The sequence below is a fragment of the Lepisosteus platostomus genome, chromosome 6 (assembly GCF_059453375.1).
Source record: "Lepisosteus platostomus isolate fLepPlt1 chromosome 6, fLepPlt1.hap1, whole genome shotgun sequence".
Taxonomy (NCBI): domain Eukaryota; kingdom Metazoa; phylum Chordata; class Actinopteri; order Semionotiformes; family Lepisosteidae; genus Lepisosteus; species Lepisosteus platostomus.
In genome coordinates this window covers 31,579,813-31,595,951 of record NC_142616.1, presented here as the reverse complement: position 1 = coordinate 31,595,951, position 16,139 = coordinate 31,579,813, and positions in this window count along the sequence as shown.

Genomic DNA, 16,139 nt, shown 5'->3' with positions numbered 1-16,139 from the left:
GATGACCAGAGGGACGAAGATTGTTTTTATTGTGATGTTGATGAATTGCCCTACACAAGTATGTGTATTAATGTACCTGCTTTTTTCATATAAATGCTTTGTGCCCACGCCAGAAGGAGACTGATACTGTATGTGATGCAAAACAGGTGTAAGAGTTTTTGCTCTGTTTTTTCCCCACATAAACATTCTCCAGTATTTTTGTTTTAAAGAAAAATGCTGTCTTTTTAAGATGATGAATGAAATATCATCTTTGATGCATCGTTGTGTATATTTTAGAAGACACAATTTCACATTTAGAAGCACAGTAGGAAGGAATTTCCTTACTTATGACTTATGAGTGGAGATTACCAACCTCTAAGGCCCCTTCCACCAATGTCTTCAAGTTTTTCTTTCTATTTGATATCTGATTTTCTTAATTGACCTGATTATTTGCTCAATCTTATAGTTCCTAAGGTGTTTTACAGTTTTCCTGATTAGAAAGACATATTTGATCCCAAGTCCTGTTACCTACAGTACAAGGAAAAATATCACACTTCTCCATTTTAACACTAATGAAACCATTTAGACCTGTAATTAACTGTAGCATCTGGGTAAAACAAATCCAAGAAGGCACTTAAATCCTCCCTGCACCACAAAGAGGTTAAAAACTGGATTAACAATGCAGAGGTGAATATCATTTAATTTATTATGCTAAATGTTGGCTTGAAATATGAGTACAATCGCAACAGTTTAAAGATTAATCATTTTTTCTTACTACAGGGAATCATTTTAACTTTAAAAAAGGTTTAAGACCGCAATGACTAACCCTGTTTTTCTAGTGCACAATTGTGCAGGTTCTGTGCAATGTGTCACTGAAATTGGACGAGACTAAGGATCTTAAGGGCAGCAAATGGCCCCCTCTCAAGAAAAATCAGTCTGTGATTAAGGTCCTCCTATACTTCATCTGAAGTTAATCATTATAAGCAATTTGATCCAGCTTATAATAAACAGCTACAGGAGTAAAATAAATAACCAGTCTTCCATTGTCCTCACTGTAAATATTTCGCACCTTTGTCAAAAACCTTTCGATTCACCATCACAGCCACTGTGTCTGTATTGAAATACGTCTAAAAATACCTTGCAGCAAAAACTAAAATTTTGATTTGATATATGAACAGATCAATTTGAAAGTCTCCTTAGTGCTTTCCAAATATGTGATTTCAACCTGTGAATTTTGAACATTTGCCATTTCTTCTCATTTACATTTAAGAAGTCCTTAGAGAAGCTTGTTTTTCTGTGCAACAGCTGTCAAGCGTAGCTGACAATCTATCAGGATCCATCAGCACAAAGATCATCGATCTGTAACAGTGTGGGATATAGGACAGGAGTGACTGGTCTTCAACAAGTTACAACTTTAACACAATTGCAAGACACTTAGATAAGGTTGGGGTGATAAATGACAACACATACTGGAACCATAAGAGACTGCATCAAATTGTTCCCCTAAGCTACTATCACTATTTACAAACATATAAACCTCAGTTTAAAGTGTTTTCTTTATGAATACAATTTTGAATGATATAATTTATGGCTGTCAATTTTAAAAATGTGATATTCTTTTGGAAGTCCATACTGAGTAGTACTGTATGTGCAATATTAAAAACAAAACAATGAATAGCACGTTAAAAACATCTCAAAATGCATTTTAGTCTTGTTCTAAAAACATCAGCTTATACTTGAATTTGAACTTAAATTACTAATACTTCAAATGCATTAGAATTTTTGTCCTGTACTTATATACCAGGATAATATCTGTTCAGCAGTGTTCTGGAAATCACTGGGTAATGTAAAATGACTTCAGCATACTGAAATTAGTTGGTGCTGCGTAGGATGCTGACAGCATTTATGTGCTGCAATTGTGTAAAATTAAAAGATTGAATTCTCAAAAATATAAATATTTGTTTCTTAAATGATAACTATTGCCAAAATATTGTATCATCTTGGATGACTAAAAATAAAACTGGAATAAATAAGATCATGCATGCACGTTAGTGGCAGCCCTTTATATTCTGTATCCAAACTGGCCCAGTGAGACCACAAGGGCTGAATTAGGAATGTGTTTGCCCACAATAAATGAAGAACACAGGCCTGTCCTGGACACATCCTGTGGTGGGAGAGAAGGATGTGAATGCACATGACTATCGTCTCCACATCTATGAAGACAGGAGTAGCAGTTTTAAAGTTCAGTAAACTTGTGCTGTCTGCTGCTATTTTTTTTTCTGGTTTTCTTGCATTGTCCATTCTAAATATTCTCCACGGATGCCATTCTGAACCTGTACTGTATATCAACTGCACATTGTCCTTTTCCACTATGAGAGTGAAGAAGTGGAGAGGAATGGGTGTTGCACCTTACAACACTAGAGGGCTCCAGAGCACAGCCATGGTCATGGAACTTTTCCACCCCACCCTTATAATGAAAACTGTCCAATTCAGTAAATTCTGCAGTTAGTACGAAATCTGTCTCTTCAGCAATTTGTAAGTCATAATAATCATAATGCTTAAAAACGCAATGTAAACTGTCAAATATGCAATCAAATGAAATGCTATAGTAGCTAATCCATCACATTTACCATTCAAGTCTATTTGACTCACTGTGATGTGTTCGTTATCATTAACATCTCTTATTCCTCTCTGCAGACCAATAAAGCTGCTCTGTGTATGATAAAGAACTAGCAAGACAAACTGTTAGCTTAAAACAAAATGGCTGAAATTTCAGTAGAATATCATCCCAGTGTTGTTTCCACATAAAGGAGAAAAAAACATTTAAGAAGCACATCTAAATAATTTTCACAGTAGTGCATTCTTGCCAAATTAGTTTTCAGCCACACAAAACATAGTGTTTGATGTTGCTATTATGAATACGAAAGGTGAATGTCAGAAAAAAACCACTTAAATTCTAATTCCATTTAAGAAGAACCAAATACTAAAAATAAGGAAGCATCACATCAGTGAGGTCCACATTCATTAAAACACCTCCCTTGTTGTTTGCTGATAAGACAATTACAGAAAGAGGTAAGTGCAAGTGTCTATTTAAAGTGAGTCTTTTTGTGTAGAGCATTTTTTGTTTCTGTTTCTGGGACTCTGAATTAAATTGAATATTTGATGAGTTTGACTACAAAAAAGACCCCCTTTTCATTATGTACTGTATATGTCACTATATACTGTACACCTGCAACTCTGTTTATTAGTTGGAGGTAACAAAGTATGGATACATTGTCATAAATTCAATTAAAATTCTAGAATTTACTATTAAGTCTGATGTACGGCAGGTTGTAAGTTAGTTAATTGAATAATTGACATCTGCTGTTAGGACCAATAACACTGCATTATCTTTGCTAATTTGCAGGGAGAATTGGAAACATCTGGGTTTTGAAAGTGGGGGAGGAATAGTTGCTTCATGTTGAAGTCAGTGGGAAGTAAGTTTATTGCATGAGTGCGCTTTAATAGGAAACCTAATCATTTTACATGTTCAATGTTTATGAAGGAAAATTGTATTCATTGAGAATTTTTTTTTTCATTTTTGATTTTAAATGGGCATCAAATCAGACTGAGCCTGTTTATTAGTGTTCCTGTGGTACTTAATTTGCATCCCTGAAGCATTTGTACAACCAGCATGTTTTCACCTGAAAGAGTAAATGTTATGCTCCAAACACATAAAAAGCTTTTTGGTGTACTCTAAGGTGGAAAGTTGATTTTTAATCTATGAAAACTTCATTATTTTCCTGTCACTACTTTAGAAGGTAGATTTTCTAAATGAAGTCTCATTGGAGAGAAGTGACTTAAATGTTTACTATGCTGTGTTTAGAAGCAAAACCAGAGCCTCCAGGAGTTATGGAGAATCCACATGATGCCAAGGAGGAGTATAAAAACACAATTAAAAACTGGGTGAGTAGGACTTGATGGTTTTTTGCACATTTAGACTAAGACATATTTCAGAATTTCAAACACTAGAAAGCACATTGTGTTTATTTTGTAAGATTTTTTTTCCTTATAGGAGTAAATGGATTGTTCTCATTTGGAAATAAGAACACTTTATTCATTTATGATGGCTAAAAATTAAAAAGTCAATCAAAAATTTTTGTTTGCTGTGTACATGGAAAAAATAAACCTTACAAAATTATTAAACTCTTAAAATGACCAAACATTACTTTCTATTTTGATCTTGGTTCGTGCTTTGTTTTTGAGGAGCTGCTTTAAAAATGAAAACTTTTCAGAATCTTGAAGGTACTGTACTGCCACGGGTTTTCAGGTTTTGTAGAATGATTCATTGCTCGTTTTTCAGCTGACCTGTATCTGTGGTAACAACAGGTGTACAAAAATAAAAACTGACATTTCCAATTGTTTCATTCTTACGATTCTGAAACATAACCAGACATGTTCCTTTCATGCCTTTATCTGTGGCTGGCGAACGTGTTGCAGGTGTTCAAATCACAGAGATTCATTGGCATTCCACAGAGAGATCACTGTATATTGCACAAGCAATCTGTTCAAGATAGGAAGGCCTTCTAATACTTCTGGCTTCACAGCAGGGTGAAATTCAAGTCTTTCCAGGGCTTGGACCACTGTTAAGTTAGACAATAATCCATGATATTCATATATGCTACTTTGAGAAACATTTTAATTTCTGCTGTTAATGTAATTGTAGGTACGCAATTCTGTTGGCCGATTAGAGAAGAGCCTGTGCACCTGAGTCTTTAGTCAAATGTCTTTGGCAAATGGAAACATTCAAGACCTACAAGCCCTAAGTCTGCTGCTGCTTCAGCAGAAGAATGCATGAAGTTTAGAATATGTTTCTGTCAATAAAAAAACAGTTTTAATGTAAAAAGACCAACTACAAAAAAAAAAGTTATAAAAAGTGGGTGGTTACTTCAAATATGCTAAATCTGAAGTTTGTCAAATCTGAATTAGTTTACGTATACTGAGATAAAGCATTTGGAACTTTATTATCCCAAATATCAATTTCTGTTTGCATAAATTGTTCTACAGACATTACTGTAATCGTAAAGAACATTTGACTAACTTGCACTTTGTTACTTCCTTTATAGCTCTCTTGGTTGTTAGTTGTTACATGGAATAATGATAATATATATACTGTATAAAGATGTGAAATTTCCCCTAATCTAAAATTATCCAAATTCACAGTAATTGGCAGGGGGCTTATACTGTATATACTGTAGGAAGGAAAGAGCAAAAACGCATCAGGCTACAAAGGCATTGTAAATGACTGCTGCACTTTTGGTAAACAGAGATTAAAGTACGGTATAATCTTGTGCCTTTTTTGGTGTGGTTAGTATAACTTCATGACTTTCTGCAATGAAAATCTCTTTGAGGAAAACCATTAAACTATTTTAATATCTCAAATGCCATTTGAAAACAAAGACTGTAGGCTGAAGTTTTATTAGGACAATTCCGAACATGAAGCTAATTTACTCCAAGGCACCATTATGTATATTTTTTTTGAACTCTGACTGGGGAATAGTACTGGGATTTCAAGATCTCTGACCTGCACAATTATTTTTTGTACTGTAGGTAACAACTACATCTGAAATAAACACCCTTTATTGAACCTGTGACTCTAATAAATGCTTTCAGCTTGTGTCCAAGAAAAGAAAATGATCTTTAGACCCAGAAACCATGATGCTTTGGTGTTCTTCTGTTCTTGCTTTCTTGTTTAGGATTCCTGCTATTGAATGCATGTCGCAAGAGAATTAAAATATATACTGAACATCTAAAGAAATATCCCCTTATTACTGCAACTAATTCAGTTACGAGACAAATTATTTGAAACAAAATCTGTTCTGTAACAGGTGCACTAATATGTTATCAACCAGGCATGACATTCTGCAAGTATTATGCTGATGAACATTTGTAACAAACAGAGTTGTTTTACAAAATGTCGTCTGAGTAAGTCACGTGAGCAGTTTGCATGTGTCTGGTCACCGCTGAAAGCACGACAAGCCAGAAACCTGTAATGCAAGCTCTGTTGTGCAAACTCGGTTCATGAGCTCTTGCAGAGCCTGGACAAGCTTGTGTCTGTCCATTGGTCTCTAGATGCTGCACGAGATGCTGTATCATCACACAGATGTTCAATGGTCAAGTTGGGAAAGTAGTGCAACCACAGCACAATTGTCACTTGCTCATAAACTGTTGTTACTCAAATAGTAACAGGATGTGTGCTGGATTCTGCTGTAATGATATTATCAGGATTAGGTTCCAAGAAGGGCATCCATGAGGTCCCAGGTCTTGATCAGTGTAGCACTGCTCAGTCAGATGGCCATCAATCTACTAGCGGAGTTACAGTATGTACCAACTATCCACTCCTTGCCAGATCATCACACCTGGATCTTCACGTCGATTAGTCTGTTGTACATGACAATAAGCATGTTCTCCTTAACTGTGCCATGTCACTGACGTCTTTAGGGGTGTTCTACACAAGACCTTAATTAATCATTAAAGAAGGCTTGGCTTCGGTGCTGGTAAGTCCATTAGAGGTGGTGCAGCAGCATGCCAGTGTCTGGAAGGCGTTGTTCTCTTGATGAGTCAAGTAGAATACAGTATGTAGGCTCCCTTCTGTTTTTCTTTCTTGAGTTTTCTCCTGGCTTGACATTGAATGGGACAAACCACCTCAGCACCTTCTCCCAATCAATCTGCTTAATAATATGGCAATTAAGTACACATGCAACAAAGTCATATGAGTGCCTCAGTCATTTGATCATGAACAATTAATCAGAATACTGCCAGAGACTTCTAAACAAAGCCCATAACATGTATAATGTTTTTTGTACACTTTGTACACATGCATAAATAGTGCTAGATTTTTTTTAAAGAACAGGGTAATTGATTAAGTAAGTAGAAGTTCATTAGCCCAAGAGACTTTCAGTTTAGACAGCAGTTAAGTGACATTCTCATCAATAGGCTTAATCCTCATAGCTGCCCTGTTTTACAGAGGTACTGTACCGTGATATGTGATCTTTTTTCTTTAGTTTTTTTTCCTAGTTACTCTATGCTGGGAGAATTTTTCAAAAGAAATCTAAAAGGAGTAAAACTGGCAGATGCTCAAATGATAAGAACAGAAAGTTTAAGAGTTAATCTCTGGGGGTTCTCACCTACACTTTATCATGACTCTTTCTCCAGAACAGCTCAGCTTGTTATAAAATAGCAAATCTATCTCAAAATATTTTTGGTTTGGCCAGCAGATTACGGTAAAACTTAATAAAAACAAATGCTTTATTGTTTTATCAAGTATATCGCAAAAGCACATACTTTACAAAAACAAACTTGGACTCGCCTAATGATATTTGTCACTACCATTTTTCTCTTTCATTCTCCTGTCCTTTTTTTCGCACAACAACATTGCAACAATTGCAACAATGATATGTAATTTGAATTTAACAAATGTATAAAAGGTTTGACAAATGCATGTTAAACTTTTTTTTCACGAACAGGTCTATGTGGTAACTCTTTGACTAAGAGGGGCATCTTCGTGCTCTGCTCGTTTCTTAGGACAGATTTCTGATTGCAGAAGGGCTTCCTGTGCACTGAGGCATTGAGGAACCAGCTGAGTGAATTCTGTGACCTGGCAGGCAGATGTGAGCAAGAACGGACTTTGCTGCATGTGCAGAATTCGCAACAATGTGAAGTATTGCGTTGTGGGGCAGTGTAGAGTTCTGCTTTGGGCGCTGTGCTTTTAACTGAAAGGTTGTAGGTTTGAGTTCCCTCTTCAAACATAACTGGTGCATTCTTGATCAAGGTAATTTCAAACTAGTTGTTCCATTCCATCCATCTGTATAAGTGCGTACCAGTAAGCCTTAGCACTGGTTTTCAATGGTTAATGGCCTTTCCAGGAGGGAGTTGCACACCCTCCATTCGCTTAATGCCAGATAATTGAATCTCAAACAAGCATAAGGAGCATCTAGGCTCAAGGGTGGACTTTTTTTAACTGAAAAACAATTATTCTCTCTCTTTATTTTTGTGCTCATCCGGCTCGGAATGGCCAGCTGGGCGTTTCCAACGTGCCGGCTCCCGAACCCCGAGCACGCATGGGAAAGTTAGTGCGGACTCCACCCACCTGCCCACCTTCAAGTCCTGCGGGTTCAGTGCCGACCGGCGGAGAGGCACCTCCCTCCCTGGCTGCACCTCGGGCCCGCAGGCACCCAGGAGGCCGCGTTGGTCGCTGTGTTGCTAAGAAATGAGATCCCTGATTAGATGATCTCGCCCTATTCAACTGATGGTTAGCAAATCTGCAGCGGAGTCACTAGGGAGGCCAGGACCCGACACACCTATGCAAATTCTCCATTAAAATGGCTGCAAAATGAGAGCAGGGCATTCAGCCCATCTAGTTCATTAGGTAGTAGCTAATTTATCCAAGGGTCTCACCCTAGCTGCTGTTTCTTTCAAGAATTGGCTGGATACAACCCTTTGTTGCCTTCTGCTCTGAGACTTCCACGTAGTTTCTTCTTGTGCCCTCTGGTTTCTGTTATACTGTTTGTTGTAAGGAAACCTTCTCTGCGGACTTGTCAGTGCCTCTTGGGATTTCGAATACTTGTCAGGTCCCTATGTAATCTTCTCTGTTTCAAGATGAAAAATGTGTTTCCTTCTGTCTGTCGGTGTAGGACATTCCTTTAAGGCCCCAAGTGCTTCTGGTTCTTCTTCTCTGGATTGATTCCAGAGCGACAATATCCTTTCCAGTTCATCGTGCCCAGGATTCTATATCAGGTCTCTCTAGAGCTTTAGAAATTGACAACACAGCATTCCTTGATTTAAAAATTGACCTGTTTAACATTGTGTTTGCCTTTTTAAAGGTTTCCCCACATTGTCTAGGAGATGTAAATACTGTGTTAACCGTTTGTCTGAGTTTCCCTTTGCTTTGTGTTGTCTTCACTGAGGAGGTACTCAGTCAGTCTACCATTGCTTTTCTAACATCCAGATAACAGCTGTATTAATTCTGTACTTTTAAGTCCCTTTCTTCCAACAGGACAGCTAACTTTGTTAAAGGCATAGTGATTCTGAGAGGTGCATAGAATAATGGTTAAATAAAAAGGATTATTAAGATTGTGTTTTATAATGATAAAGTGAATAACACTTTAATGTACTGTAGTTTGCATGCAGCATTTTACGTAAAAGTAAATAGTAATAAAAAGATTACTATTGTATGAAAATGCCTGTTCTAGCTAACGTTTTCTTTATGTTCAAAAAACAGGTTTCATTAACTCAAGTCAGGGCTCTGTATACTGAGCCAGACTATTTTGAAGCTGCATCAGGTCATGTAGCTTCTGTTTTATAACAAGATGGTGAGAGATTAAAATTACTCTTTAAGCAAACCCATGAATACTTTTGAACAGCCTTCTCAAATGCATATTTTTTATTTATATAAAAGATATTTAACATAGAATTTCGACCTCACTTGTTCCAGACTCAGCGGTGGCAATACCAGCAAAGTTTAACTTGGTACAATTTTCTTCTTCATTTTTCCTTAATCTGTTCTATGTGGTATGGTCTATGATATGAGAAAAACTCGCAGAGTGAAGATAAATTTTGCCTGCTGAACAAAATGGATTTAACATTACATACTTTGTAGATGGTCTCCTTGGGCAAAAACGTTTAATATTATTACTGCCCTGTCTTTCTCACACCTTAAAAAGTCTCCACACCCGAAATGTTGTGTTTTCTTTCTTCTCTTTTCAGCATGGAATAAACCTATTACTTGTTCCTTATTAATAAATAGCCCAACAATAAAGAATAAGCTGCACTTTTGAGAAATGTATAACCCTAATTTGTAACCAATCTAATATGATTATGTGTAAAAAGAACAACATACATTTGATTGCTTAACCTGCAGGCTGTGCAAATTTGGACAATATTACGAAGATAATGCAAATGTTACCTTTTTTAGTAGAGGTAACACTGACTGACCAGTAGATTCAAATTAAACTGGGAAAAAAATCATTTATAAAAATAAATATAATACTATCAGGTATCAGGTAAAGGGTTGCCATACATGGTATATATATATCCATGACAAAATACTATTCTCTGTGTAATTATGGGTCCAGGATGCAGCTCTATCATGTTTTTTCCCCTTGTCACGTTGTTACACTAAAGATAGAAGCAGAGGCATAAAAATGATCACTTTCAGTAACTGGGGGGGACAATACATTTGTTTTGAGACATCCTAAAAGCAACTTTATCCCCTGGAAATACAGTATGTACAGTAGCTTCTGACTTCCTCAATATCTTAACAATACAAAATTGTCCAAAATAAGGGGACCAGTAAACAAATGTATGTGCACTGTATATGAAATGCTCGTTGAATAAAACAGTTCTGTATATTAAACACACCCATTCCCCTGGTGCTCCTGGAGTCCTCTGGGCCGCGTGTCAACAGAATAAACAGGTGTGACTGGATTGTAATATTGGCCATATCGCATGAGGGCTTGCATTTGGTACTGTAGTATAAAGTTGATAATATTTGTTCTTGTTAATTGTTTGTGTTATTTTCCCACATGTTTGTAATCCCACTGTGAGCACATGAGTAAGTGTAGGCTTGTTTGGACTGCGTGTTGAAGAGTGAAAGGAGTGAGATATTTCCTCCTTTTATGGGCATGCTAAGTCATGTGCTTCTTATACAATTTTCTTCCGAAGAAATTTCACCAATTATTAGTGCTGCACTTAAGACGTATTTTTGTGTAAATTTCCCATTTTTAAATATTTCAGAGGTGTACCCTTCATTTAATATACAGTACTGTACAAGTACCTATTTCAGTCATAGCTGGAGTTTGATATGAGCTACTTTTCAGTGTACAGTAGGTAGGCTGTTTTACATTTTAATAATGTTTTAATATTAGAGTGTGCGTTTATGGAATCTGTCAGTCTTTGACCACATTCATCAGGATAGTGTTCTGCGTATCCTTTTGTAGTTCCTCACCCCTCTTTCAGCCAATATAGTTTCATTTTAATAGCAATGCATGTCTTTCACTTGATGTACATTATTTATTTATTATTTGTGTGCAAATTGGTATATGTTTTGTAATTGTAACTGTTGCTGACCTATACAGTACATAATGGAATGAATATTATGTTGTGAAGGACTGCAACAGCAATACTAGGGAGGCTGACTGCAATAATATGAAAACTTACAGAACTGCAGCTGGACATAGAGATCAATAATGGAGAGAATGCTGTACTGTTCAATTTAGAACGCCTCTCATTTATTTTCCATTTTAATTAATTTCAAAGCCAATTGAATTCTCAATGTTATGTTTTAATAATCATATCTAAAACCCAGTTAAATTGCTATAAGGTAGGTGAAGTAAGTGGTTTGTGTGACAGATATTATACATTCATGGCTCTGTAGGAAGACAAATATACTGTAGAACAATTTACCAAATTGTTTAGCTTTTGCAGAATGTGGCTCTTAAGCAGTACAGATTGCAAATGGTTTTGGGCTAATTCAGTAACCATTATGCAGAGGTTTTTGCAAGAGAAGGCACTCTCATGAGCTTAGTTTACTTCACCCTTGATTCCTTTAACCACAATCCTCTGTCTTAAATTGACCTTAAACCAGAGGTGTCCAAATCTGGTCCTAGACAGTCAACTTGTCTGCATTGTTTTTCAGGTTTTTTAAGTCACCTGCATGTGGGTCAGTACCTTAATGGGAGACCTTCTGGGAAAAACTAAGGTTGCTGCTGGAAGAGGTGTTAGTGGGGCCAGCAGGGGGCGCTCACCCTGCGGTCCATGTGGGTCCTAATGCCCCATGATGGGGACACAATACTGTAAAAAGGCACTGTCCTTTGGATGAGACATAAAACCAAGGTCCTGACTCTCAGTGATCATTAAAAATCCCAGGGCGTTTCTCGAAAAGAGTAGGGGTGTAACCCCGGCATCCTGGTCAAATTTCCCATTGGCCCTTACCAATCATAACCTCCTAATAATCCCCATCTATGAATTGGCTTCATTACTCTGTTCTCCTCCCCACTGATAGCTGATGTGTGGTGAGCGTTCTGGTGCACTATGGCTGCCGTTGCATCATCCAGGTGGGGGTGCACATTGGTGGTGGTGGAGGGGAGTCCCCATTACTTGTAAAGTACTTTGAGTGGAGTGTCCAGAAATGCGCTATATAAGTGTAAGCAATTATTATTATTATTATTATTATTATTATAATTTTGTGAAGTTAAATTGATAACAACTTAAACCAATAATGGGCTTTTTAGGTTGAGATAAAAACCAGGAGAGACACTGGCCATCCAGGATTAGAATAGGTCACCCCTACCTAATTTCCACTTGTGTCCCCTGATCCTTGCTAATATGGTCAATGTTTTTTGAAAACTTTTTGATTTGTTTCCTGTGCATTTGATTATAAAATAACTTAATACTACATGTCAAAGGTAGCTGTGTGTGACACCCATTTGACAAAATCTTTTTTGAACTGAGTTGACAGATGACATGACAGTTTTAACTTTCACTTCTAATTGTTTTTTACTCACGCTCATTAAAGTTGAGCATAACTGATCCTTGAGTTGCTCGTTCCCGTTTCAAAACCTAATATTTTAAGGTTGTATTGTAAAATGATTTTGTATCAGAAACAGTTCATACAGTATACATTAGTACAAACATACCTCAGTATTTCTTAATCATCTACTTTTCCATATGCAATAAAATATAGCCCTCTTATCTGCATTATGCTATAAATACGAATGAGCAGACTGTAAGAAAAAACTGTGTGTGGTGTGATTGCAGATCAAGTTGTGTAATCATGATTTAGTACCAATAGATTGCAGCTTCATGTGGTTTCAGAAATATTCTGCTGAGGGAAGCATTTGCAATATTTACACTACTTTCGTGCACTCAAGTGAGTGATCTAAAAACTACATACCGCTTTTCACCAAACCCCTGGTTGTGGGGTATTTACACAGGGCTCGCAGGGTAAGCATTATGATCCACAATATGCTGCATGTTTCCTTCAGGGTGATACAGCAACTTGCCCTCCTTCAGACAATGGTAGAGACAGTCACACTACAGGGAAGTGGTTGGAGTTTGTGCAACAAGAATGAGGCAAGTGATGTGTTAAGATGGAAAATAACAGGTGATTTGTTTAGCAAAGCGTGGACCGAGGGCCTTCACCCCTTGAGGAATCTATTGTATTTATCGTCGTAGCAACCCAAGTCATTTTGGCAAACTGGCAAGTGTAAAGGTCTCCGCACAGAGGCGATGTGATGAGATAGGCATTCCGAACAAGCCGAAGCCTTTTTATTTTGTTAGGCAAACCAGCAAATAGTTACGATTATCAAGACAACTTCAAAACATGGACCAGCATCTCTGTGGCCTTCCTGTTCAGACAGCTATCATATCTACTATGAGTTCTTGACAATTTTTCCTGAATTACTGTACAACCAAATTGATTAATTGATTGAGATTGTTTAGAATACACTGTCTCTCACAGGTATTGCTACTTGGGGTTCCCTGTCTGCCTTCAGAAACTCTGTAAGCTGCATCTTCTGCAATGGATAAAATTCCCATCAGCAGATCTATTTCTTTTTCAGCTGGATCAGAGTCTTCAGTCCCCATACGAAGGTATGGTGTTGGTTTAAGCTGTAAACCATCGCATTTGGTTGGCAACTGTGTCTCTAAGTCAATATACTGTATGCTACATGTGTTGTTACAAATTGCCATTTTGTTAATTTCATTCATTGTCTGAAGGAGAGCAACTTATCCTCTACACTTTCATTGGAAAGCGTGTGATGTAACACTGATGTTGTATGGATGACATATAACAAAGATATCTGGCCGCTGTGTACAAGTTCAGGTTTGCTTGTCTGGAATTTGGCCTTGAAACTATTATATTGTTGCTTAATTGTCCAAGGTCGTGTTTCTTTAGTATGCAGCAAAACTGTCGGTACTTGTTTAACAGTTAGGATGGTACCTAAACATCTGAGATTTAATGTTTTGTGTGTTTTAAATGCTGAGTCATTCACTGATTAATTATGCTCATTACAGTTTTACTTGGGTGTCAAGTTTGATTTGCTTGTACGTGCACTACAGCATGACTTGTGGCAGTTAGCATCTGATGTTTTGAGATTAATGCCTGTGATAAACATATCCCTCAGTGTCTTCTTGAAGTGTAGTGGGTCAATTATGAAGACCAATATTCTTGTCTGTTCTCTAGAATCTATCTTTTCAATTTAAATTACAAATTAAAACTTGGGTAAAGGTAAAGGAAAACGTAGGTTTGCTTGAACTTTTTGGTAAGGGTTAAAATTTTAATATTTTACTTATAAATTAGATATTTACATTGTAGCCATGAATTGAAAAGGAAAGTAAGAGGAATACATTAGTCTTCAAAGAGATTATAATTTTCCTCCAACAAGGAAGTTAGAGGTACTGTACATAACGGCCAGAATAATACTGCGGTAAATTTCTCTAGCCTTTTCAAAAGCTCTTGTTTCTAGTTTTGCAAATTACCCCAAGACATGCAAAATGGCTCATCTTGAATCCACATCCAGGCAAATGAGGAGAGTGTGGAAACTAGATCTGCTGTGTTCTTTGTAAGCACGACAATATGCTACTCTTCAAAGCAAATTCTATGCAAATTAATTGTGTACTGCTGGCACAAAATGAGGTTAATCATGGTTTAGAGCTAGATATTTGTATTCGCTGTATTAGCTGTGTAATAAGGTAGTTTGAGTAACTTAATTTAGCATTTTTTAAACAATGGCTCATTTCTTTTCTGTTCCCAAATCCATTCCTTTTTACAGTCTATTGACTCTTAAAGCTTCAGTACCCTTCACCGTTTCAATCTTTTATTATTTTTTTTGAAAGAATCTTGCAATTCCCAAACCACTTTACAAATAACTGGGACAAAAAAAGACAATATGCATCCTACAATCCAAAGGAAGGTGGTATAAACAGGTTTTAAAATTAGATTTGAATTCTCTCTGTCCATTAAGTATTCCCATTTACAGTGGAAGGTGTGCCTCGGGTACACTGCTGGAGAAGATCTCATCTCAACACGCACGCTCCATAGTCTTGTTTGGGGGACAAGCAGGAGACTGGAGTCGGAGAACCCACATCTGCAGCTAGAAGCTCAAGAGGGGTATTCTGAAGTCTGCACATAGATTAACAGCAAGGCAGTACAGAGATACAGTAACAAGACAAAATCTATACAGTATGTTCATCATAACGACACCTAGCCGATCCTCTAGCTGCTCAGTTTTAAGCGTGTTGAAGTTGAAGTTAAGTGCGAAGCGGGTGGAGCAATACAGTAGTTGTGTATTTTTGTTTTTTTATCATCCAGATTAGTTTGCCTGCTGTGGGCAAAGACAAGACAAGACAGGATGGGATGTAACCAAGCAATGCTCCTAAAATGAAAGAGGGGCATTAATAGCCATGATTAGAAAAGTGGATTTTTGCTGTGGAAAGCTAAGATGATGCAATGAAATGGTTTGTGCAAGTTCACCATCAGCTATATAATTCAGAAGCCTCCTGATCTTTAAGCACACAGTAAGAAAGGCAATTAAATTCAACTAAACTATGAAATAAAGCCAAATATATACTAATACAATTTCAGTTTGCACTGGTGATGTAGATTTAGTTCAACTGGCATGAAATCCAACAGTCCCCCAGGACCTGAGTTAGGAACACTGGTTTAGAAGAAATGTATTTATCTGACAGAAATATGAAAAATAGAGTTAAAGGAATGACATCTGTAACCTGAGCCTGATTAATGAGATGTCAGCACCACTGAGCATTGACACGTACCTGTTTCAAGAGCTCTTCCCTGCTGGACTTCATATCTAAGTTTTTTTTTTTTTATTCAGCGGCACCAAGTGAAAACTGTTACAAAAAGAAGGCATTTGATTGACATTTTTCTGAACTCGCACAAACTGATGTCTTGTCTCAGTGTGTATTTCTTTATTGATCTTTAATGATGATTGTCGATTGATTGTGAAGCCTGTCCATTCAAATTGAATGAACCTTTAAAAGAATAGCAGTTCAATAGCACTTTGATTCTTCTACATGCTTCTTGCTACACTTGCCTTTCTATCATTGCTGTATTTTGCTTACTTTCTGTGTTAAAATTATGCTGCAACCTACATTCCTACCTT